We start from the raw sequence: 24,405 nt of genomic DNA, 5'->3' as shown, positions 1-24,405 counted from the left end.
TATTATACTAAATGAAAGAAAAATATGATATCACTTGTGCGGAATCTAATTTTTTTTAAATGATATAAATGAACTTATTTACAAAACAGACTCACAGATTTCAAAAACAAACTTATGGTTACTAAAGGGGAAATGTGGAGGAAGGGATAAATTACGAGCTTGGGAATAACATTGACACACTACTATGTGTAAAATAGACAACCAACAAAGACATATTGTATAGCACAGGGAACTCTACTCAGTACTTTATAATGACCTATATAATGACCCTTTTGGGCTTCCAGGTGGTACTAGTGCTAAAGAACCCAATTGCCAATGCAGGAAACACAAGAGATGCGGGTACGATCCTGAGTTGCAAAGATCCACTAGAGTAGGAAATGGCAGCCCACTGCAGTATTGTTGTCTGGAAAATTTCATGGTCAGAGGAACCTGGTGAGCTACAATCCACGCGGTCACAAAGAGTCAGACATGACTCTTTGCCATGAGAAAAGAATCCAAAAAAGAGTGGATATATATATACATATAACCAATTCATTGTGCTGTATAGTAGAACATAACATAACATTGTAAATCAACTATACCCCAATAAAAATTAATTTAAAAATGAAATAATGAAAATGCAAAAATACAGTTAAGGAAAAATTTCTGCAACACATATATGGGGGAAAGGATTTGTATTAAAAATATATACAGAACTCTTTCAACTAAATAAGACATGCACATTGTATAAGTATTTACATGAGGCTCCAGAACAACCAAAACTAATCTAAATGATTAGAAACTAGACCAATGATCGCCTAGGGTTGGAGGGGAGAGGATTAACTGACAAGGAGAAAGAAAAAACTTTCTGTGATAATGGAGATTTACTACTTCGTTAATGATGTATTGGTTATATAAATGTATACATTTGTTATAATTCAACCAAATGTTCACTTAAAATGGGTGAATTTTACTGTATTCAAATTCAAATCTCAATAAAGTTGACTTGAAAATTGATACAAACAGTCAAACATTTGGATGAACAATATTTTGAGATTAGTCTTTGTTTTCATGTGTCTGTTACATGGGAAAATTGTTCATAAAAGAGGAACTCAGAAATAACTTCTAGTTTAGGATTTTTTCATGGTATAGTGATGTCATTAATTTGTGATTCATTCATAGAAATAGCTTAGCCAGGAGAAGAAGAAAGCTTTGAAAATTGAGCTAAGTTTTTACAATGCTGAGTGTTATCTGTCTATGAGATATCTAAGTAAAAATGTCTGGTAAATAGTTAAGTGTGTGAGTCTTGAGGTCAGCAGAAACCTTGGCAGAATATGGACATTTGTGAGTCAGAAGTGCAGATGTTAAGAAAGCCATAGAATGGATGGGATTTGCCTTGGAAGAATTTGTAGTATTAAAATAAGAGGCTTAGGACAGAACTACAAAGAACACGTGACTTAATGGATAAAGAGACAGAGATGCCTGCTAAACAGTAAGTTTGTGCAGCTAAAGAGCTAGGACAAAAGGAAAGTAAAGTGTCACAGATATTAAAAGAGGTGACATGTATCTCAGCTAACATTTGATTAACAAAGCATGTCATAAACGGCCTATCTGACTTTTAAGAGGTGGGCAGTACCATCCTAACACATGGCAGGAAGCAACAAGCAGAAATATGAGTGAATGGTACTGATGCCTATCACAATTTGCAGTAAATTTCCTCCGTTTACTTTCAGCTTCACATTTCATTCCTGTTATCCAATGCTATATCTGTTTTTGTTGGATTCCATGACATTTTGGTCTTTGTGGCAAATCTACTCTTTTCTTCTCTATATTCTTTTTTGCTAACACTCTAACCTTTGGCTTGCTCTAACAATACCACTGCTATTGTCAGAGTTTTATTGAATTGCTCATCCACTGATGATGTTTTCTGTTATCTTCATTATTTTGAACTTTAAGAGTTCTAATACACTAATTTTAGTAATGTATCCAGACAGAGAGGATAGGAATACAAAGATTTAATTTATTATCTTTAAATAGACACTAAATAATTACACTTAAATTATAATTTTCTTGTACACTATTGCTTTATGTCTTATGAATTCATTGCCTGCTCCCAAGATGCAAAGATAGTTTCATAGAAGTTTTATAATTTCACTTTATAAGCCTGTGTATGTTGTTGTTGTTTAGTCTCTAAGTCATGTCTGACTCTTTTGCGACTCCGTGGGCTGTAGCCCACCAGGCTCCTCTGTCCTGGCATTTTCCAGGGAAGAATACTGGAGTGGGTAGCCATTTCCTTCTCCAGAGGATCTTCCTGATCCAGGGATCAAATCCTCATCTCTTGCATCTCCTACATTGGCAGGCAGGTTCTTTACCATTGAGCCACTGGGGAAGCCCAGATAATTCATATAAAATTATATATGGTTGGAGGTGGAAATAAGTCTTCAATACTTCCTGGTGGCTCAGACAGTAAAGCGTCTTCCTACAGGGCAGGAGACCCAGGTTCAATCCCTGGGTCAGGAAGATCTCCTGGAAAAAGAAATGGCAACCCACTCCAGTACTCTTGCCTGGAAATTTCCATGGACAGAGGAGCCTGATAGGCTACATTCCTTGGGGTCACAAAGAGTCAGACACGAGTGAACAACTTCAATGTCAAAATGAAATTATAAACTATTTGTTGGAAAACCTGTCCTTTCCCAAGTGGATATCTTTGTCATTTTTTCAAAACTCTTTTGACTATGTGAGTGGTATATATCTGAGCTTCTTATGATCCATTTGTATATTTTTAGGATGGTACTACATGCTTTATGTAATCCTTAAAGTCAGGTGATGTAAGTCCCCCCAGAACCTTGTTCTGATGGTGAAAGATGCTGAGATTCCTAGTAGCAAGGAAAATGATAGAATTCAGGTACAGCAGAGACCAAGACTTATCCATCAGAAAAATGAAAGTGAAAGTGGCCTGATCATGTCCGACTCTTTGCGACCCCATGGACTGTGGAATTCTCCTGGCCAGAATATGGGAGTGGGTAGCTGTTCCCTTCTCCAGGGGATCTTCCCAATCCAAGGATCAAACCCAGGTCTCCCACACTGCTGCCGGATTCTTTACTATCTGAGCCACCAGGGAAGCACAAGAATATTGGAGTAGGTAGCCTATCCCTTCTTCAGCGGATCTTCCTGATCCAGGAATGGAATGGGTTTCTCCTGCATTGTAGGTGGATTCTTTACCAGCTGAGCTACCAGGGAAGCACTAGCCATAAGAGTCAAGGCATAATTCTCAATGGAGAACATGGTCATGATGGCCTCCAGAAGGTCCTAATCCATAAGGATCTATGTATATGCTTCATAGAACATAATATTCTATGAAAAATAGATAGACAATGAGTTAGCTCCTTAATAATAGACCATGATCCATTGCCCAATTTCAAATCTTTGACGAGTTATAATCCTTAGTGCCCATCAGTTAAAATAGTTTCCATCTTCTTGCTGGTGATTTCCCCAGGCCTTCCCCAAAAAACTTAGGACCATTTATAATGGGGAAAGGAAGAAGTTCAGATTTTCAAGGTCTGGGTACAAGCTTGGATACAAGGTCTGAGCTGAAATGAACACCCAGGGACCCAAAGTACGAGTGTTTCACTCCTGCTAAAACAGAGGTATGTGGAAATCAGCTAGTAAATACAGGTCTAGTATTGGCCTCACAGTGAGTCCACTGCTACTGGGGAGTACACCAGCTGTCATTTCTCTGGTTTCTGAGCATATATTTATAGTCATATATGGACCTACATCATCCGCTGGATCATCGAAAAAGCAAGAGTGTTCCAGAAAAACATCTATTTCTGCTTTACTGACTATGCCAAAGCCTTTGACTGTGTGGATCACAATAAACTGTGTAAAATTCTGAAAGAGATGGGAATACCAGACCACCTGACCTGACTCTTGAGAAACCTATATGCAGGTCAGGAAGCAACAGTTAGAATTGGATATGGAACAACAGACTGGCTCCAAATAGGAAAAGGAGTACGTCAAGGCTGTATATTGTCACCCTGCTTATTTAACTTGTATGCAGAGTACATCATGAGAAACTCTGGACTGGAGGAAGCACAGGCTGGAATCAAGATTGCCGGGAGAAATATCAATAACCTCAGATATGCAGATGACAACACCCTTATGGCAGAAAGTAAAGAGGAATTAAAAAGCCTCTTGATGAAAGTGAAAGAGAAGAGTGAAAAAGTTGGCTTAAAGCTCAACATTCAGAAAACGAAGATCATGGCATCTGGTCCCATCACTTAATGGGAAATAGATGGGGAAACAGTGGAAACAGTGGCTGACTTTATCTTTTTGGGCTCCAAAATCACTGCAGATGGTGACTGCAGCCATGAAATTAAAAGACGCTTACTCCTTGGAAGGAAGGTTATGACCAACCTAGATAGCATGTTCAAAAGCAGAGACATTACTTTGCCAGTAAAGGTACGTTTAGTCAAGGCTATGGTTTTTCCAGTGGTCATGAATGGATGCAAGAGTTGGACTGTGAAGAAAGCTGAGCGCTAAAGAATTGATGCTTTTGAACTGTGGTGTTGGAGAAGACTCTTGAGAGTCCCTTGGACTGCAAGGAGATCCAACTAGTCCATTCTAAAGGAGATCAGTCCTGGGATTTCTTTGGAAGGAATGATGCTAAAGCTGAAACTCCAGTACTTTGGCCACCTCATTCGAAGAGTTGACTCATTGGAAAAGACTGATATTGGGAGGGATTGGGGGCAGGAGGAAAAGGGGATGACAGAGGATGAGATGGCTGGATGGCATCACTGACTCAATGGATGTGAGTTTGAGTGAACTCCAGGAGATGGTGATGGACAGGGAGGCCTGGTGTGCTGCAATTCATGAGGTCACAAAGGGTCGGACATGACTGAGCGACTGAACTGAACTGAACTGATGGACCTACCTGTAGCTTGAAGAAGCCTCACATTGATTTCCTGGCACATGCAGTAAATACAATTAGAGCAAGAACATAACCATATTAGATTAGAGCCATATGTAGTCAGCTACTCAGAATTAGTCATACAGAACTCAGAATAGAAACTTCAAGTCTGGCTTCCCAATATAGATGTTTATTTTGAGGTCTACTAACTCAAACCCAGAGACATTAAGTCCCTAACTTTTTTATTTTTAAAGAGCTTTTGGAATTAAACTCTGTTTATATATGAATAAAAAGAAATAGTTTATCACATGGTTATTTTGAGGTCTAACTAGAAATTACTTCAAGAACTGTGAAAGGTCTAAGATTTCACGCTACTTGTAAACTAACCACTTCACCAAACACAGGTTCAAGGATGCTGGTGGAAGATGTGATATTTGTAGGTCAGAAATTGCATTTTTCAAAGCATAGGTCATAGCATGAGCTCTTACTTTTGCATTGGTTCGCCTTGCCCTCCAAATTCACTGGAACCCAGATGTAGTCACTTGGTACATCCTGCATACATAGTGGATATGCATCTATGTGTTGAGAGACCTGAAGCCTAGAAAACCCGATTTAATGGACCCCAAGCAAAGCTGCCTAACATTTGCTCCAGAGGGAGATGTTATCTTTACTACATTGACAGTGAATAAACTTGCCCTCTGCTCTAGGGGGAGACATTCAGTTCAGTTCAGTTCAATCGCTCAGTCATGTCCGACTCTTTGCGAACCCATGAACTTCAGCACACCAGGCCTCCCCGTCCATCATCAACTCCCGGAGTCCACCCAAACCCATGTCCATTGTGTCAGTGATGCCATCCAACCATCTCCTCCTCTGTCATCGCCTTCTCCTCCTGCCCTCAATCTTTCCCAGCATTAGGGTCTTTTCAAATGAGTCAGCTCTCTGAATCAGATGAGCAAAGTATTGGAGTTTCAGCTTCAACATCAGTCCTTCCAATGAACACCCAGGACTTATCTCCTTTAGGATGGACTGGTTGAATCTTCTTGCAGTCCAAGGGACTCTCAAGAGTCTTCTCCAACACCACAGTTCAAAAGCATCAATTCTTCGGCACTCAACTTTTTTTATAGTCCAACTCTCACATCCATACATGACCACTGGAAAAACCATAGACTTGACTAAATGGACCTTTGTTGGCAAAGTAATGTCTCTGCTTTTGAATATGCTATCTAGGTTGATCATAACTTTCCTTCCAAGGAGCAAGCGTGTTTTAATTTCATGGCTGCAATCACCATCTGCAGTGATTTTGGAGCCCCCCCAAAATAAAGTCTGACACTGTTTCCACTGTTTCCCCATCTATTTCCCATGAAGTGATGGGATCGGATGCCATGATCTTAGTTTTCTGAATGTTAAGCTTTAAGCCAACTTTTTCACTCTCCTTTCACTTTCATCAAGAGCCTCTTTAGTTCCTCTTTACTTTCTGCCATAAGGGTGGTGTCATCTGCATATCTGAGGTTATTGATATTTCTCCCGGTAATCTTGATTCCAGCTTGTGCTTCTTCCAGCCCAGGCATTTCTCATGATGTACTCTGCATATAAGTTAAATAAACAGGGTGACAATATACAGCTTTGACGTACTCCTTTTCCTATTTGGAGCCAGTCTGTTGTTCCATGTCCAGTTCTAACTGTTGCTTCCTGATGTGTATAGAGGGAGACATTACCCTTATGTGTGTGTGTGTGTGTGTGTGTGTGTGTGTGTGTGTTTGTGTGTGTATGGATATATGTGCTTAGTCACTCAGCCATGTCTGACTCTTTGTGACCCCATGGACTGTAGTCCTCCAGGCTCCTCTGTCCATGGCATTCTCCAGGTAAGAATACTGGAGTGGGTGGCCATGCCCTCCTCCAGGGGATCTTCCCAAGCCACGGATCAAAGCCAGGTCTCCTGCAATGCAGGTGGATTCTTTACCATCTGAGCCACCAGGGAAACTCAAATGGATGGATATATATGGATATATATTATATATCTACACCAGTTATATATATAATTGGTATATTCACTATTTGATAGCCTCGAAAGAAGAATCTCAGAGAAAGGCAAGATAGAAAAAAACATGGAGAACCCTAAATATTAGTGTATATTTCTTTTCCAAATTTGATAGAAAATTTGATAGAAAAATGAAGATTTTAGATGAGATACAAGAGCCACTGATAGACTCTGGAATATTGATACACTATGAGAAGGCAATGGCAACCCACTCCATACTCTTGCCTGGGAAATCTCATGGACGGAGGAACCTGGTAGGCTGCAGTCCTACCAGGGTCGCGAAGAGTCGGACATGACTGAGCGACTTCACTTTCACTCTTCACTGGAGAAGGAAATGGCAAACCACTTCAATATTCTTGCCTGGAGAATCCCAGGGACGGGGGAGCCTGGTGGGCTGCCGTCTACGGGGTCACACAGAGTCAGACACTATTGACGCGCCTTAGCAGCAGCAGCATGCACTAGAGTGGAACCCTACCCTTAATATCTCAACCCCCACCATTGATAAAAAAGGCAGCTTTTTTTTTTACATTAATTCTAGCATTTAAAAACAAGGTTATTTTAAGTATCTATCTAGTTAGCACTCTTTGTATTTTTACATTTTCAAATAACTTCTTGCTAAATTCATGCTCTAAACCAAGGTGGAGATTAATTGTCCAGCTGAAACCATTGTTTTAGGTCCCAAGAGAGTTCCCATTGGGTTAATGTTGATGGATTTATTTGTCTCATCATTCCATTCGAAAGCTTGGCCATCAGATGAGAGAGAGAATTTCCTAAGGGGCCAACTGAACTTCACATTTTTTTTCCCCAATTCATTTCAGCCAAAGGATAAATTGGCACCCTTTCTGACGTGAGCACATAGTGGAAAGAACATCAGACTGAGATCCAGGAGACTCATGTTCTAATCCCATTTCTTCCATTAGCTTGCTGTGTAGACTTGGACAAGAATGTAGGGCTTTAAGTAGCACAGAGTAAGAATCACTCATAAACAAACACAGCCAAAAAAGAAATGAAAGAAGTTTTGCCAATTTCAAATTACATATCTGTCTTCTAAATTTCAAGATGAATTTTTTCTTTAATAAGCAGAACAATGTTCTTCCATGTTAGAAGCAGACCATTTTACTGTAGTTCTTTTTTTAAACAAAGAGAAAGAGAAATCAAATACAAATATAGATATTCCAAAAAGTTTTATAAATCTGTAACTATATTCAGTATTTTATACTACAGATGTTGGAATATCATAGAAATTTTAAATCAGAAAAATTTCATATAAAGTGAAGAGTTTTCCCTTCATTTTGACAATATCCCATTTCTTATTTCAAAATAAGGTTATTTTAAGTATCTGTCTTTCTTTCTTATTCTTACATTCACTGCTTTAGATTGGCCTACAAGATTAATCATTAATCCCTTAAATGATTTCCAAGTTTCTGGCTTGTCTCCACTTTCAATCTGTCCTTTCAATTTAATCTTCTTAAAATTTAAACCACCTCTGCCTATTGGATTAAATTCAAACTATCTGTCTTGATATTTCTAATCTCAGTTTATCTCATCTAGTTAACATTCATCTTCTTCTTTACCAAAAGAGAAATCTTATCCCAGTCAGATCAATACATTTATATGTATCTAGAATACCTCCTTTTCATGTTAACTTCCTGACTTTTTCTCCCATCATGTCCACTTATCTGATTTCAACCTTTCCCTTAAGGCTCGGTTCTATATCTGCTTCCTCTCTGAAGCATTCCTTGATTTTTCTCAGGTCTTAGCAAAGCTTTTAGACATTTTATAAATGCTTGTAGGACTAGAACTCTAATTTGGACCACACACATTTTTGAATTTTGTCTTGCTATTTTTCCTTAGGTTGGGTGTGTTTTTTTGAGAGCAGAAAATTAACTTTTTTTTTTTTTTTTTTAATCACTCCTCAAAACCTTTGACTTTCCAATTTTTCTTCATTTGATTGGTTGGATTGTGACTTGGTATGATTGCTTGCCATGATTTAGTCTAAGCAAGTTGGAATATTCCTTTGTTCTTTTGCATCATGGACATGATACAGAGTGATTTGGTTTTAGTGGGCTGAACCAGAAGCTGTATCTTAAGTTTACACTGATGTTTTTCACTTATAGTACCAATAAGCTAGATGAGTGGAGGGGTTTTGATTCCGTGATTCAAAAGTTTTTGATTGGGACTTTCTTGGTGGGACAGTGGTTAAGACTTCGTCTTCCAATGCATGGGGCTGCAGGTTCCATCTCTGGCCAGGGAGCTAAGAACCTCTATGTTTGGCAGCCAATAAATAAATAAAACAGAAACAATGTTGTAAAAATTAAATAAAGACTTTAAAAATGGTCCAAATAAAGACTTTAAAAAGATCTTTCTTAAAAAGAATGAATTATTAATTGATTTTAAAATTATAATTTTAATAAGGTGGGAGGGAATAAATCCATATTAAAGTAAGCTAGTGTACCTAGTGATGGAGTACTGATGGAGTACTAATTTATATACAGTCATTCCATTCAAATACTCAGTATTCAATTGGACTATTATTGTGGTCATTAATTTATTGCCAGGATATTTGTATATTACTTTATCCTTAAGTTTCTCCTATGACTCTTCACCAGCTATTCTTTTCTCTGAGACTCTTAGGCCATGTCGAGTCTTATTGCCTTACCAACAATGAATTAATATCCTACTATGTATTATGGGTTAAATTGTATTCCCTTCTGTATGTATATGTTGAACTCCTAGCTCCCATTATCTCAGTTGTCGCTATTGTTTTTGGTCGGTTGTGCAGTCATGTCTGACTCTCTGCGACCCCATGGACGGCAGGCATGCCAGGCTTTCCTGTCCTTCACTATCTCTTGGAGCTTGCTCAAACTCATGTCCAATGAGTTGGTGATGTCATCCAACCATCTCATCCTCTGTTGTCCCATTCCCCTACCTGCCTTCAATTTTTCCCAGCATCAGGGTCTTTTCCAATGAGTCAGTTCTTCGTATCAGGTGGCCAAAGTATTTGAGTTTCAGCTTCAGCATCAGTCCTTTCACTGTATATTCAGGACTGATTTCCTTTAGGATGGACTGGTTGAATCTCCTTGCAGTCCAAGGGATTCTCAAGAGTCTTCTCCAACAACACAGTTCAAAAGCATCAATTCTCGGCACTCAGCTTTCTTTATAGTCCAACTCTCATATTCATACATGACTACTGGAAAAACCATAGCTTTGACTAGACAGACGTCAGGAACATCAGTAGAGTAACATCAGTGGAGATCTGGTAACTAATGATTTGTGGAGTTCCCTCTGGGAAAAGCCATTCTATCTATTATCTGTCCAGTTCAGTTCAGTCACTCAGTCGTGTCTGACTCTTTGAGATCCCATGAACTGCACAGCACACCAGGCCTCCCTGTCCATCACCAACTCCTGGAGTCTACCCAAACCCATGTACATTGAGTCGGTAATGCCATTCAACCTTCTCATCCTCTGTCGTCCCCTTCTCCTGCCCTCAATCTCTTCTAGCATTAGGGTCTTTTCAAAGAGTCTATCTATTATGCTGCTGTCGTAATGGCCATCAACTACTGGGTTGGTCAAAAAGTTCATTTAGGATCTTACAGAAAACCGGAATGTACTTTCTGGCCAAGTCAATAGTTCTGCTGAGGGCTCAGATGACCTCTGTTATTGTTGTTCAGTTGCCAAGTCATGTCTGACTGTTTGCAGTCCCACGGACTGCAGCACTCCAGGCTTCCCATGCATACCACGATCTCTAGAACTTGTTCTTTTTCCCAATTTAAGAAAGTGCTTTCTTCATTTTTTTGTGGGAGTGGGTGGTGATCTTTCTTTCTTTCGAAGTATGAAAAGAAGTACATTTTAGATTTCAAAATAGTCCTGTTCTTCACATCACGTGGCCAAAGTAATGAAGTTTTAGCTACAGCATCAGTCCTTTCAGTGAATATTCAGGACTGGTTTCCTTTAGTATTGACTGTTTTTATCTTCTAACTGTCCAAGGGACTCTCAAGTCTTCTCCAGCACCACAGTGCAGAAGCACCAATCCTTAGGTGCTCAGCTTTCTTTATAATCCAACTCTCACATCCATACATGACTACTGGAAAAAAAATCATAGCATTACCTCAGATAGTGACCTAATTTGGAAACAGGGTTGCTGGAGATGTGATTAGTTAAGTGCACACTGGAATATTGTGGGCCCCTTGTCCAATACAACTTTTTTTAATAAAAAAGGAGAAACTTGGACATAGAGACATGTTCACAGACAGAATGGTATATGAAGATTGGAATTATGCTGCCATAAGCCAAGCAACTACCTCAAGTGAGGACAGAGGCCTGGAGGAGATCCTTCCTAGCACCTTCAGAGGAAAAATGGTCCTGTTGACATTTTGCTCTCAGAACTGTGAAATAATAAAATCTATTGTTTAAGCCACTCAGGATCTGACACTTTGTTGTGGCAACATTAGCAAACTTGTACATTGCCCTCACAGTTCCTGGATGGAATTTTTCCTTGCATTATTATGCACTTCTACCTCTTTCTAGAACAGTGCTGTGTAAAGAATTTTTGTCTGTGATGCAAATGTTCTATGTCTTCTGTCCAAATGTTTTCCATTAGCTAAAGGTGACTATTAAGCACTCGAAATGTAGCCTCTGCACCTGAAGAACTAAATTTTTATTTTACTTAATTTCAATTAATTTACACTTACATTAAATAACTGCTTTTGGCTAGCAATTACCATATAGAAAACTGCAGCTCTAGAACTTGTTATAGTGCAGTAAGAGTGTTTACCTCAGAGTCCTGGTCTTATCCAGTTTGCTTTTTTTAGAAATTTTTTGATGTGAACCATTTTTAAAGTGTTTGTTGAATTTGTTACAACATTGCTTCTATTTCATCTTTTGGTTTTTTGGGGCCTGAGGCATGTGGGATCTTGGTTCTCTGACCAGGAATTGAACCCTCACCCCCTGCATTGGAAGGTGAAGTCTTAACCACTGGACCACCAGAAAAGTACCCATCCAGTCCGAATTTGACTTTCTGTGACCCATAATATCATAGGATAGAATAAAGCATGAATCCCAAAATTTGCCACAAAGTTTGTCTGCTGAATTTTGTTTTTAAGCCTCCTCTCATTAGATGGAGTTCAACCAGATTGAAAAGAATGATCGAGAAGAAAGATGCTAGATTCTAGTTCATTTGCTAGTCACTTTGATTTTGTTGAGCCTGCTATCAAATGTTCCCATTGTGTTAGTGGATTTTAATATGAATCATGACTATGAATTAAGCACTAGGTAGTAATTCCTGATTAATTTCAGCTAAGTCATTTGACCAGCCACTGAGGTTGCTTACTAGCTTAAGTGACCCTGGTTAACACTGAATTGGTGCCCAGAAAATACAAGGTTATAACTCATATTTCCAATTGTGTATGACTTTCATGACTCAATCAAACCACAGAAAGATATATTTCCTTAATATTTTTATTTTTGTGTTTTTTTTTGGCACTAGGAAAGTTAGTTGCTCTTGTTTTCTTATTGCTTCTTTATTTGGATTAAAGCTTTTCTGCTAGAGTATCTTATCTTTTTGGTTTTTGATTCTTAGTTTCTATCATGGAAAATGAATCTTGATATTTCATAGATACATTTCTTTTTTTTGGGCCTTATTAGCAACCAAGACTTGGGCCTCAGAAAAGGGATCAAACATCTTTTTGGATGGCCTAGATTGACTCCTCATAAACTCTGGATTCTTCTCCATCTTCCAATTCTATCCTCAATGATAAAGGTAAAAAATTTAGTCTCAAAATTCTAGAATACTAGATTAAGGAACATCCCTCAAAACCTAGGAAAGGTCAATTTAAGACAAGCTAAAGACATTGGATCAGCTAATTTTACATAAACACTATCAGGAAATAGAGATTTATAGGAATTACTTTGAAAACTCAGTAAGGCACTAAGTGACCCTATGTAGTATCTACCTAAATAGCTCTAGGTATACAACTATAAGGAATAAAGGTAAAAGAAAGAAACTATAATGAACAGTTCTGGAACAGATGTTATGTGCCAGTCACCTTGCAAATTACTTTCATATATAAGGTCTATTTTAGTATGGGCAAGTATATAAAAATTTTATTATGCTACTTACTTTACTGGTGAGGAAATTGAAGATCAAAGGTTAAATGACTACTCTGAGATCTACAGCAAGCATCTCCTAAATGATGAAGGAAACAGAAGATTTGGAAAGATCCAGAACAGAATAGAGATCGGATGAACTGTGTGAAGAGAAAGCCAACAAAGTAAATATGATGTCAACAACAAATTGGCACTTACCAAGAGCATTGACAACCACAGAACATCAAAGGCATTTGCCGTCTGCCTCTATGGAGACTGAACCCCATGCTGCTATAGCTGTTGACCTTCAACAACCCCTGAGGGAGTTCAGGGTGGAGTGAGGCACTCTGTGCTCCAGGGAATTTAGTGGGATAGGTCTTTCAGTTCAGTTCAGTCGCTCAGTCATGTTGGACTCTTTGTGACCCCATGAATTGCAGCACGCCAGTCCTCCCTGTCCATCACCAACTCCCACTCAAACTCATGTCCATCGAGGCAGTGATGCCATCCAGCCATCTCATCCTCTGTCGCCCCCTTCTCCTCCTGCCCCCAATCTCTCCCAGCATCAGGGTCTTTTCCAATGAGTCAACTCTTCCCATGAGGTGGCCAAATTTTGGAGTTTCAGCATCAGCATCAGTCCTTCCAATGAACACCCAGGACTGATCTCCTTTAGGATGGACTGGTTGGATCTCCTTGCAGTCCAAGGGACTCTCAAGAGTCTTCTCCAACACCACAGTTCAAAAGCATCAATTCTTTGGCACTCAGCTTTCTTCACAGTCCAACTCTCACATCCATACATGACCACAGGAAAAACCATAGCCTTGACTAGACGGAACTTTGTTGGCAAAGTAATATCTCTGCTTTTGAATATGCTAAGTTGGTCATAACTTTCCTTCCAAGGAGTAAGCATCTTTTAATTTCATGGCTGCAGTCACCATCTGCAATGATTTTGGAGCCCCAAAAAATAAAGTCTGACACTGTTTCCACTGTTTCCCCATTTATTTCCCATGAAGTGATGGGACCGGATGCCATGATCTTAGTTTTCTGAATGTTGAGCTTTAAGCCCACTTTTTCACTCTCCTCTTTCACTTTCATCAAGAGGCTTTTTAGTTCCTCTTCACTTTCTGCCATAAGGGTCGTGTCACCTGCATATCTGAGGTTATTGATATTTCTCCTGGCAATCTTGATTACAGCTTGTGCTTCTTCCAGATCAGCGTTTCTCATGATGTACTCTTCATATAAGTTAAATAGGCAGAGTGACAATATACAGCCTTGATGTACTCCTTTTTCTATTTGGAACCAGTCTGTTGTTCCATGTCCAGTTCTAACTGTTGCTTCCTGACCTGCATATAGGTTTCTCAAGAAGCATGATCAACCTAGACAGCATATTAAAATTCAGAGACATTACTTTGCCAACAAAGGTTTGTTTAGTCAAAGCTACTTTTTTTTCCAGTAGTCATGTATGGATGTGAGAATATAAAGAAAGCTGAGTGCCAAAGAATTGATGCTTTTGTACGTGGTGTTGGAGAAGACTCTTGAGAGTCCCTTGGAATGCAAGGAGATCCAATCAGTCCATCCTAAATAAAATTACTCATGAATATTCATTGGAAGGACTGATGCTGAAGCTGAAACTCCAATCCTTTGGCCACTTGATGTGAAGAACTGACTCACTGGAAAAGCTCCTAATGATGGGAAAGATTGAAGACAGGAGGAGAAGGGGACGCCAGAGGATGAGATGGTTGAATGGTATCACTGACTCAATGGACATGAGTATGAGTAAGCTCTGGGAGTTGGTGATAGACAGGGAAGCCTGGCATGCTGCAGCCCACAGGGTCGCAAAGAGTTAGACACAACTGAGTGACTGAACCGAACTGAACTATATTTCCAAGGCACACCGTGGAACTGATATAAAGCTTAGGGGTGAGTGATGAGCAAGAAATCAGAGAGAAATGGGCCTAAACTCGGATGTGCTGGGTACAAGGCCGGACTGTGCCAGATATGACTTGAGGATCTTAGAAGAAAATCCAAAACTCAACAGCCAAGAACAGAAACATGAAGCTGAACATAAATGGAATGCTATTTCCTGGCAACAAAGAAGAAAAAATTTTCAGCTAAGAAGAAAATGTCTTCCTTCAGGTTGTTTTCAAACTTTATTGACATCCTAGTTACTTGGGCTTGTTAAAACACAGGTTCCTGGGCCCCACCTCTAGAGTTGCCTTTTCCAAAGGTTTAGATCAAGATCTGAGAATTAGCATTTGTACAAGTTCCCAGATGATGCTAATGCTTCTAGTTTAGGTTATCACACTTAGAGAGAATCTCTGTTTTAGAATATGTAATTTACTACCTAATTTTCAAGCTGTTGTTCTAAACTATTTTTTCAGTTCTCTTGATTCTTCCTTTCAGATAACCTCAACTACCATCAGAAAATGCTGCAATATGAACATACAAACAAGCAGATTTTCAACCATCTTAATATGACAGCCTCTATTCCAAGTTCCTAGGCTGAGAGCTTTCATCTGGTCATTTTTAAATTAAATGAAGAAATGGGCCAGGTCATCAGAAGCTCCAAAGGATTCAAAACCACTAAGTATAAGCGTTTATTCTTCTTAAGGGCTAGGAAACCATTTATGATTATTTTCTTGAAAATTTAAATGGCAACATAATGAGCAATATTCCAATGGGAATTTTATCTCTTCTTGGTCTTCTATTTTTGTCATCTGACAATTCCCACTTCCACAAAATGAGAATTCACAAGCTTGTTTTTTCACTAAATTACTTCTTTGCATAGCTGTTTTCTTTCATCCTATGAGTGACTTCCAAAAAGAGTCACTTTTCAGATTATATCATCAAAAACTCCTGGCATAAAAAATTAAAGCACTAAGCATAAATGGGCTTCTCTCATAGCTCAGTTTGTAAAGAATCTGCATGCAATGCAGGAGACCTAGGTTTGATCCCTGGCTCGGAAAGATCCTCTGGAGAAGGAAATGGCAACCCACTCCAGTATTCTTGCCTGGAGAAACCCATGGAGAGAGGAGCATGGCAGGTTACAGCCCATGGGCTCACAAAGAACCACACACAACTTAGAGACTAAACCACCAAACATAAATAGCCAATTGCTAATTCTCTGTTTGAAACATCTATATGCTTAGTATCAGTGAAATTTATGTTTGTACAACATCATCTTAGGATGACATCAATTAACAGCAAAGAATGGGTTTGAATCACATTATCTTCGTCTCTGCTTCTCCTGGGAACTACAAGTTGATCTGCATCCCCCTAAAATTTGGCAGATATGACCAGTGGCTACAGGTCAGTGAGAGGACAGGTGGGAGATATAGAAGTGGCTTCACACATACTGTGCAGAAGAAGAAAACCATCTATACTGTACCCCAAAGGCCTTGAAGTATTTTTACAGCTAATTTGGAGTCCACTCCCATCTCTGGGTTCCAGGCTCCTAATCATGCTGCCTTCTGAGTTTCCTGGATGTTTGGTTACTTCTCTCACTGTGTCACACCCTGCTTCACACCATATTGCATGGTTCCACTTATTTTCCTGTCTTACTCTGCCCAATAACGTGATTACCTTTAATAGTGACTTCAAAGCTCCAAGAGTTTCAAGCCCTTTTTATAGGGACCTCACAAAATTTAACAGTTTTCAAGACCTAATAAAATTAATCTTTATTGGTCTATAAGCCTAAAGTGGATCTCCCTGAATAGAGATTTCCCAAACTGTGCCTGACACTGAATCAGCCTCTTCCAATCAAATCTGATCTGGAATCTGTAGCTATATACCTTCCCATCCTTCCACCCTAGATCTCAACAACCACCTGGATTCTGGACTTCTATTATAATAAATGGTGCATGTCTTCTCTTGCCCCCCACCAGGAGGTAAGACTGCATATTGGTCCAGTGAATTTTAACTGATGTTCAAAGTGACTATAGTCCTGAGAAATTCTCCATCATGGATAAAGGGGAGGATGAAGAAAACAGCCCAAGGACTAAAGAAGATTTTAGTCTTGAGTAGGAGGACCAGCTAATGTCATTGCAGAGTAGACTGTTTTCAATGTCCACGGAAGAGAGCAACACGTGTGGAGAGGAGCATGTCAATTCATTGTATTTCATTTAATTTGAAGCCTCTAACAAGTGCTCATGGTCATGGTGGATCAGTTATCCATTTAAAAGAAATTTTTTTCACTTATCCAGCCTCTTCTCTGTTTTCATAGTGGAGTACCCAACATGGAGATATTCCTCTGATGGAATACTATATTTAATGGCCACTTAATTCCTCCATATGCACTCACATGAAGTAGTAATGTAATAAATAAATCCTGGTGATGTAATTTATACTCACATGATTAGATATCTTAGTAACATTAGGTATCTTAATAATAACTAGATTCAGTAGAAATCAGTAGCAAATCAGTAACAAATAAAAACTTCTGGCCTTATTTTTGCCAAAATCTTACATATATAAAATGATTAATAGTTTACAAAGTGTGTCTTGCATGGGTTATCTCAACTAATGTCCATCATGGTCTAAGGTGGGAGAAGAGATTATTACTCCTATTTATGTTGAAGAAAGTTTTAATGATTTCCCAAAGTCAAACATTTGGTTCATTATGAATAAAGGTCTCAAAAACATGAATTTCTGTGCTTTCAATATGTACAAAAATATTGGAAACAGAAAGCTAAAATGGTTGTATTCTCCTGATTTCCTTAATGATATAATATATATATATATATTTTTTTTTTTTTTTTCCTTTCTAATCTGATATTGTCTCTTCTGTATCTTTGCCAGTTCATCATTCCATGCCTGGCTACTAACTGCTGGAATTTCTCAGAGTTCAGTTATGACCTGTCTTCTCTCATCACCTCACACTCTGCTTAAATGACTTCATCCATTCACATGAAATTAAAACTCTACCTATCTGCCAACAATTCATAAATATTTTAATTCAACAACATTCTTCTGAATTCAGATACAACTTGCATTCTTATATTGCACGCGCCAGGGCAAGTTTAATGGGCCACACATTGATTTCTGAACTTTTGTTGTTGTTCAGATGCTAAGTCATGTCCAACTCTTTTTGATCCCATGGACCACAGCACGCCCGGCTTCCCTGTTTTTCAAACTCCTGTCCATTGAGTTGGCGATATTTTCTATCTGTCTTCCACCTCTTCACAGACACTTGTTTCTATCCAGTCTCCCCTAGATCAACACTGACACCATCATGACCCTCACCTCCTTCATTTTCTTTATCCAATCAGTAAGCAAGTCCTCTTGATTATATATCAACCAAACAGATCTCAACTCTGCTGACTGCACATCTTTCTTACCTTTCTACATCCGTGATGTCAGTTCTTTCCACTTGTTCCCTTGTGTCAACAATGTAAGATAATGATTTTATAAAAATGGAAATGAGGCCATGTCACCATTCTCTGCTTACAAACCTTCAGTGGTTTCCTTTCGGTTTTTGGAAGACAAATTACTGGCATAATTTATAGAGACCTTCTCTTACCAGCCCTCATCTCAACCTTATCTCTCCTCTTTTCCTTTCCTCCTTCTCTGCCATCCTACACTGGTCTCTCTCAGTTACTGTAGGATGTAAACCTCAGAGCCTTTCTACATGCTGGTTCCTCTTCCTATGGTGTTAACGTGACTCACATCTTCTCATTCATTAAATTGCCATTTAAATTCATTTACTCAGATCTTTCTGGGTTATATTCTCTTAATCTATGTTAAGTCCTTCTGTAAAATTTCAAGCATTATATTCTTTTATTTTATAGCACTTATCACAGTTTTAATTTACTTCTTTGCATGATTATCTTTTTTGCTGAAATTCTCAGTATATTATAAAATTAGTGAGAATAGGATTCAAATCTTTGCTCTTCTTTGAACTGTAATTTAACATAGTTTCTGGTGGTAAGGCTTCCCTGGTGGCTCAGCAGTAAAGAATCTGCCTGCTAATGCAGGAGATGCAAGTTCAGTCCCTGGGTTGAGAAGATACCTTGGAGAAGAAAGTGACAGCCCACTCCTGCATTCTTGCCTGGGAATCCTATGGACAGAGGAGCCTGGGGGGGCTATGGTCCCTGGAGTGGCAAAGAATTAGACTTAGGGACTAAATAACAACAACAACTTGTGATATACATATTGATATTATTTAATGTTTGAATTAATAAATATACATGTTTGTAAGGGTTATTGCATATTAATCTGGAAGTCAAAACTCCTGGTATCAAGTCCATATTCTGAAACCAACACACCATATAACCTAGATCATGTCTTCCCCTTTGGGTGTTGTGGTTTTCTCCTTTGCTGAAAGAAGATAAAAGTGTCTGTATTCTAATTTTCCTTTTATGTCCAAAATGCCCTTAATCTATTACACTAGTAAAAAAAAACATATCCAGTAACTATAACTGGAGCCTTAGAATGCATTAAACAGGTCTCCAGGTGAAGAAGAAATGTGTTTATGTGTACCATCTTGACATTTAGACAAATTTTGCTGCTATTTTTACATGGCTAAAAACAAATGTAAGGTTTTGTCTCCTGACTATTTCTCCTTTCTGCAAGAAGCTTTAAGTTAAAGTTCATACTCATTCATCCTAAACTCCATTATGTGTATGTGTGTGTCTGTTTTCATTTAGGTTTCCATCTTAAAGGGCATCTTAGCCCAATAGGATAAGTTTTATCCTGAGATACAAGGACATCATCTCTGTGTTCTCCATTCTTCGTATATAAAGAAAGAGGCTATTGAGTTAACTGGGATCATAGAAATTATAAAATAATCCAAATACTTATTTTATAGTCCATTAGTGGTCCCAGCAAGGAGGAATCTGTCATGCTGATTTTTTTATTAGAGTCTGTCTGAAACACAATATAAGAAAACAGACACCATAGTCTTTATAAATAAATACTCAAACAAGTCAACACCACTCAGAAGACAAAACACTCTTTCCAAATTACCATTGTTTATCTTCCACTGTGTTTCCATTCCTAAATATGCTATCTTCTGCCTTACCCACGTCTCACTCTCCTATTATAGATCACAAATGTTGGGTTAACAGTTTTGTAAACTAGTCCTATTTCTTGCTTTGAAATTGATTCCACATTTATAGGACATTTTTGGAAACTTGTACCAACTCAAATATTTATGATTTTTGCTAACCTCAGAATTAAATATGGCCTTCCCCTTAAAGCATGAGGAGGCATTTTTTTTTTCAGTGTATTCTGGAAATTTACTGGCTGTACTCCCTAAGAAGCTTGGATAATTTGTCCCAAAATTATCTGGTAGTTGAGAAAACTAAAGTAGATCTTGGAGAAGCCAACCCTCCCACAGAAAGAAAGGGACATGAGCAATGAATGGCATGTCTCTGATTCTGCAACTGAAACTCTTAGTCTTCTGTCCATGAGTTCAAGTTCAGTACACAATATTTTTCCTCTCTTGTGCCTAGGACTTGGGTAGGGGAGTAGATATGTGTTTGCTTATGTTAGAGTTTCCCAGAATATGATATTCATTTTGAGTTTTTATGGAAGTATTGAGGAGAGTGGGCTTCCCTGGTGGCTCAGACAGTAAAGAATCCACCTGCAATGTGGAAAACCTGGGTTTGATCCCTGGGTTGGGAAGATCCCCTGGAGGAGGGTATGGCAACCCGCTCGAGTATTCTTGCCTGGAGAATCCCCATGGCCAGAGAAGCCTGGCAGGCTGCAGTCCATGGGGTCAAAATGAGACAGACACAGTTGAGCTACCTTCACTTTTCCACTTTCATTGAGGAAACTGCTAAACAACTCACCACAATGTTATAAGATTTAAAATAAAAGGTATTCTGAATGTAGTGCCTTGGGATATAATAAAGTTTTTTGGGGGTGTTGTTAACATTATACTCATTATTTTATATGATCTCTAACTTTCTATAGAAAATCATGGTGTAATAATGTGCTTGTAGAGTGAGCAGAAATGGAGGGGGGTGTGTTTTACCAACCATTGGGTCATTGTCTCTCCATTCTTTGGTGATAATAACATAGTACTTTCATAACTGCTATGCCATTATTTCTTTCAACTCCTTATGGAATATAGTTAAAATAAACAATATGTTTGCAGTTACACAGTAAGTAAAATAATAGAGGAAGGAATGCACCGAGACTTCTTGAGTTATGGTTTTATGCCTCCTCCACTGTCACAATAGCTTTTTATCCTGCTAATTTAAGGGAACGATGACAGCTTCTAAATCAATGCTTCACAGCATGAACTGAACAAATATGTGTTGGATGAATTAATGAGATTTTTGTACCATAACTTCCATGGGCTTGGAGTTTAGTTCAAGTACTGAAAAGTGTCTCTTCCAACCATATCTGGCAGGAGGACAAAAGAAAAGGGTTGTTGTGGAGTATCTCCCTCTCATTGAAGAGACAATTAAGGCCAGCGCATCTACTCCACAGCCACGGAGATTCCAAGCTCCATACACAGTAAAGTAACATGGTAAACTTTTTCCTGGGTAGGCTGAGGCATTAGCTACAGGCAATGGATAGGGAATATGAGAAACAGAGATAAGTCTAGAGTGACAACAGATTTCTAGTTTATTCAGACCCAGAGGACAATTAATTTTAATTCTTAAACTTGCTCCTCAACAAGGAGCAAGTTTAAGAAGGCTGATAACAAATTTCATGTTGGAAATCAATATGAAGTTCTCTGAACCATATGCATGGAGATGTCTATGGTTTGCAATATGAAATCCAAAGTCAGCTCAGAGAACAGGGCTTTAGATCCAAATTTGGCAGTTGTTGAGGCCACACTGACCACTGAAACAAAAATAAAGGTAACTGTACTATTTAGATTCTAAGTGCACATGCAAACACAAATGTATTCATTAATTAAGCAATAAGAGAAAAACACTTGATTTACTATCTTTTAAAACATTGAAAGTCATCTTTTTCAAATATCAAGTGCTTTATATTTTAATATATGTTTTGCTTTCTAAAATTATTTTCTTGTACAAATTTAGTGATGCTTGTCTATAGTTGTCTATATATTTGTTTTGTTATTTGTCTATATATTTGTTTTGTTGTTTAGTTGCTAAGTCATGTCTGACTCTTTTGTGACCCCATGGACTACATCCCACCAGGCTCCTCTGTCCATTGCATTTCCCAGGTAAGAATACTGGAGTGGATTGCCATTTCCTTCTCCAGGGGATCTTTCTGACTTAGGGACTGAACTCCCACCTCCTGCATCACAGATAAATTCTTTACCACTGAGCCACTAAGGAAGCCCCCTATATATTTAGACCATCACAGTAGATCTTTCTTGTGTACCTTTTTTAATGCTTAGCTATTAAATTATTCAGGCCAAATTTGGATGAAACCAATATTAATTTTTTTTGTTTTGTTTACCTAGAAGTTGCATTGAATTTTCACTTTGTATTAATAGTAAGACATCACTGCAGTCATTACAATTATGAATATTGTTATGAGACAAATTGGTTTGGAACTGCAACTCTGTAGCTAGTTATTTATACTACTTGGGAATTTACATAATCTTTTCATGCTTCAACCACTCACTGATAAACTACACACAACAATCTTGCTTACATCATATGGTTATAAAGGGTACTAAATAAATTAGTAAATAAGTAAAATTTCCTTTAAAAAGCCCTAGTATGTAGTAAGTTTTGTACATTGCTAGCTATTATTTTCTAATTATTTATATATATAAATTTATATTTATAAACATTAAAAACATTAAAAAATAGAAATATAATTTCTATTCATTTTCAGAATTTATATATAAAATATATTTGTGAAGACTATAGCTAAAATTATTGGAATAGTTTCATGCAAAGAGTATTATTCTTCCAAATTTAGATTGATTGCTACAGAAATTATAAAAGGAAATTGCTTTGATCAGTCTCTTAATGAAATTGTATTATGCAAAACATCCAATCCAATCACATTTAGGTGGCAATACTGACTTTTCAGTGACCATGAACTCAACTTCTCTGTAGTTGCTTTAAAAGTTGGCCTTTAAAAATACATGTTCAAATGTTCAAATGGTCTCTGAGGGAGTTGGGCTCTTGTACTTATCAGAATAAGTAAAGGTTTATTCTAGGGGCTGTGGTAGGGGGTTTACGGAGTTCTTTGTCCTACCTGAGAGGCAAAATTTCTTAGGTGCAGGGACTGAATGTGATTAATAAACACTCAATGCACTACGGCATGGTTGCATTGCGAGCCACAGGGCTCAGCAGCAGCCAAGAGTTGTATGACTGCTAAGGTTTGCACAGACAATAAATACTGGACATAAAGCTACTTATAATTTTTGTGGAAAAATATATTACTCTACTTTTCAGTGTAGAATTTGAAGCCAAACAGCTAAGTGAACATGCTGTTGTTCACATACCAGCTTTACTCATCTATATAGTAATAGTACCTATCTGATGGGTGGTTGGAAGAATTAAACTACTGTATCTTTATAAATTATTTAAGAAACTTCTGACATATCATAACAATCTTGATAAATGTTAACTGTAGCTAGTTATTTGTACTACTTGGGAATTTACATAATCTTTTCATGCTTCAACCACTCACTGATAAACTACACACAACAATCTTGGTTACATCATATGGTTATAAAGAGTATTAAATAAATTAGTAAATAAGTAAAATTGCCTTTAAAAAGCCCTAGTATGTAGTAAGTTTTGTACATTGCTAGCTATTATTATTTTCTAATTATTTATATATATAAATTTATATTTAGAAACATTAAAAACATTAAAAAATAGAAATATAATTTCTAAATGTGATTGTAATGGAGATATGAGCAGAATGCCTGGGATGCAGAAGACTGGTTGTATTTTTTTCTTCCTAGGAAGGTCAAGAAAGGCTTTCCTCTTCCTGAAAATTTTCTCTGCCTCCCCACTCCAATTTGCCCCTCGAAGTTTGCTCAGATGTGTTCCTTTGCTGTGGAGACCTCTGGTCTCCCTGCACCTTTTTTTTTTTTTTTAAATCAGAATGAATCACTCTCCTCTTTACACTACTTCTAGACTCTGTGTTTTACCACCATCTGTTGAATTATTCTTGTTTTACCTTTCATTCTCAACTTTGATGAATGTTGGTGAATTTACTTTGCATTGAATATTGAAGATTATCCCTTGAATATATTAGGAACCCTTGTACATACTAGGAATATATAATATAATAAATATAAAGAAATAATATAACAGAAAAAGTAGGAAAAAATTACCTGGTGACTTGCTCTACCAATTAATAAAATGTATTTTACTGCAAACAATTAAACCAGAATGATACCAAAATAAATATATAGGTCAAAAAAAGAAGATAAAATATCTAAAGAAAGAAAGGATTTTTTTTTTTTTCAATAAATGGATTCAGACAACTGGATAAAGACTTT

The sequence above is a fragment of the Bos indicus genome, chromosome 15, assembly GCF_029378745.1.
Source record: "Bos indicus isolate NIAB-ARS_2022 breed Sahiwal x Tharparkar chromosome 15, NIAB-ARS_B.indTharparkar_mat_pri_1.0, whole genome shotgun sequence".
Classification (NCBI taxonomy): Eukaryota; Metazoa; Chordata; class Mammalia; order Artiodactyla; family Bovidae; genus Bos; species Bos indicus.
The sequence above is the reverse complement of the archived record's forward strand: the minus strand, read 5'-3'. Positions refer to the sequence as shown.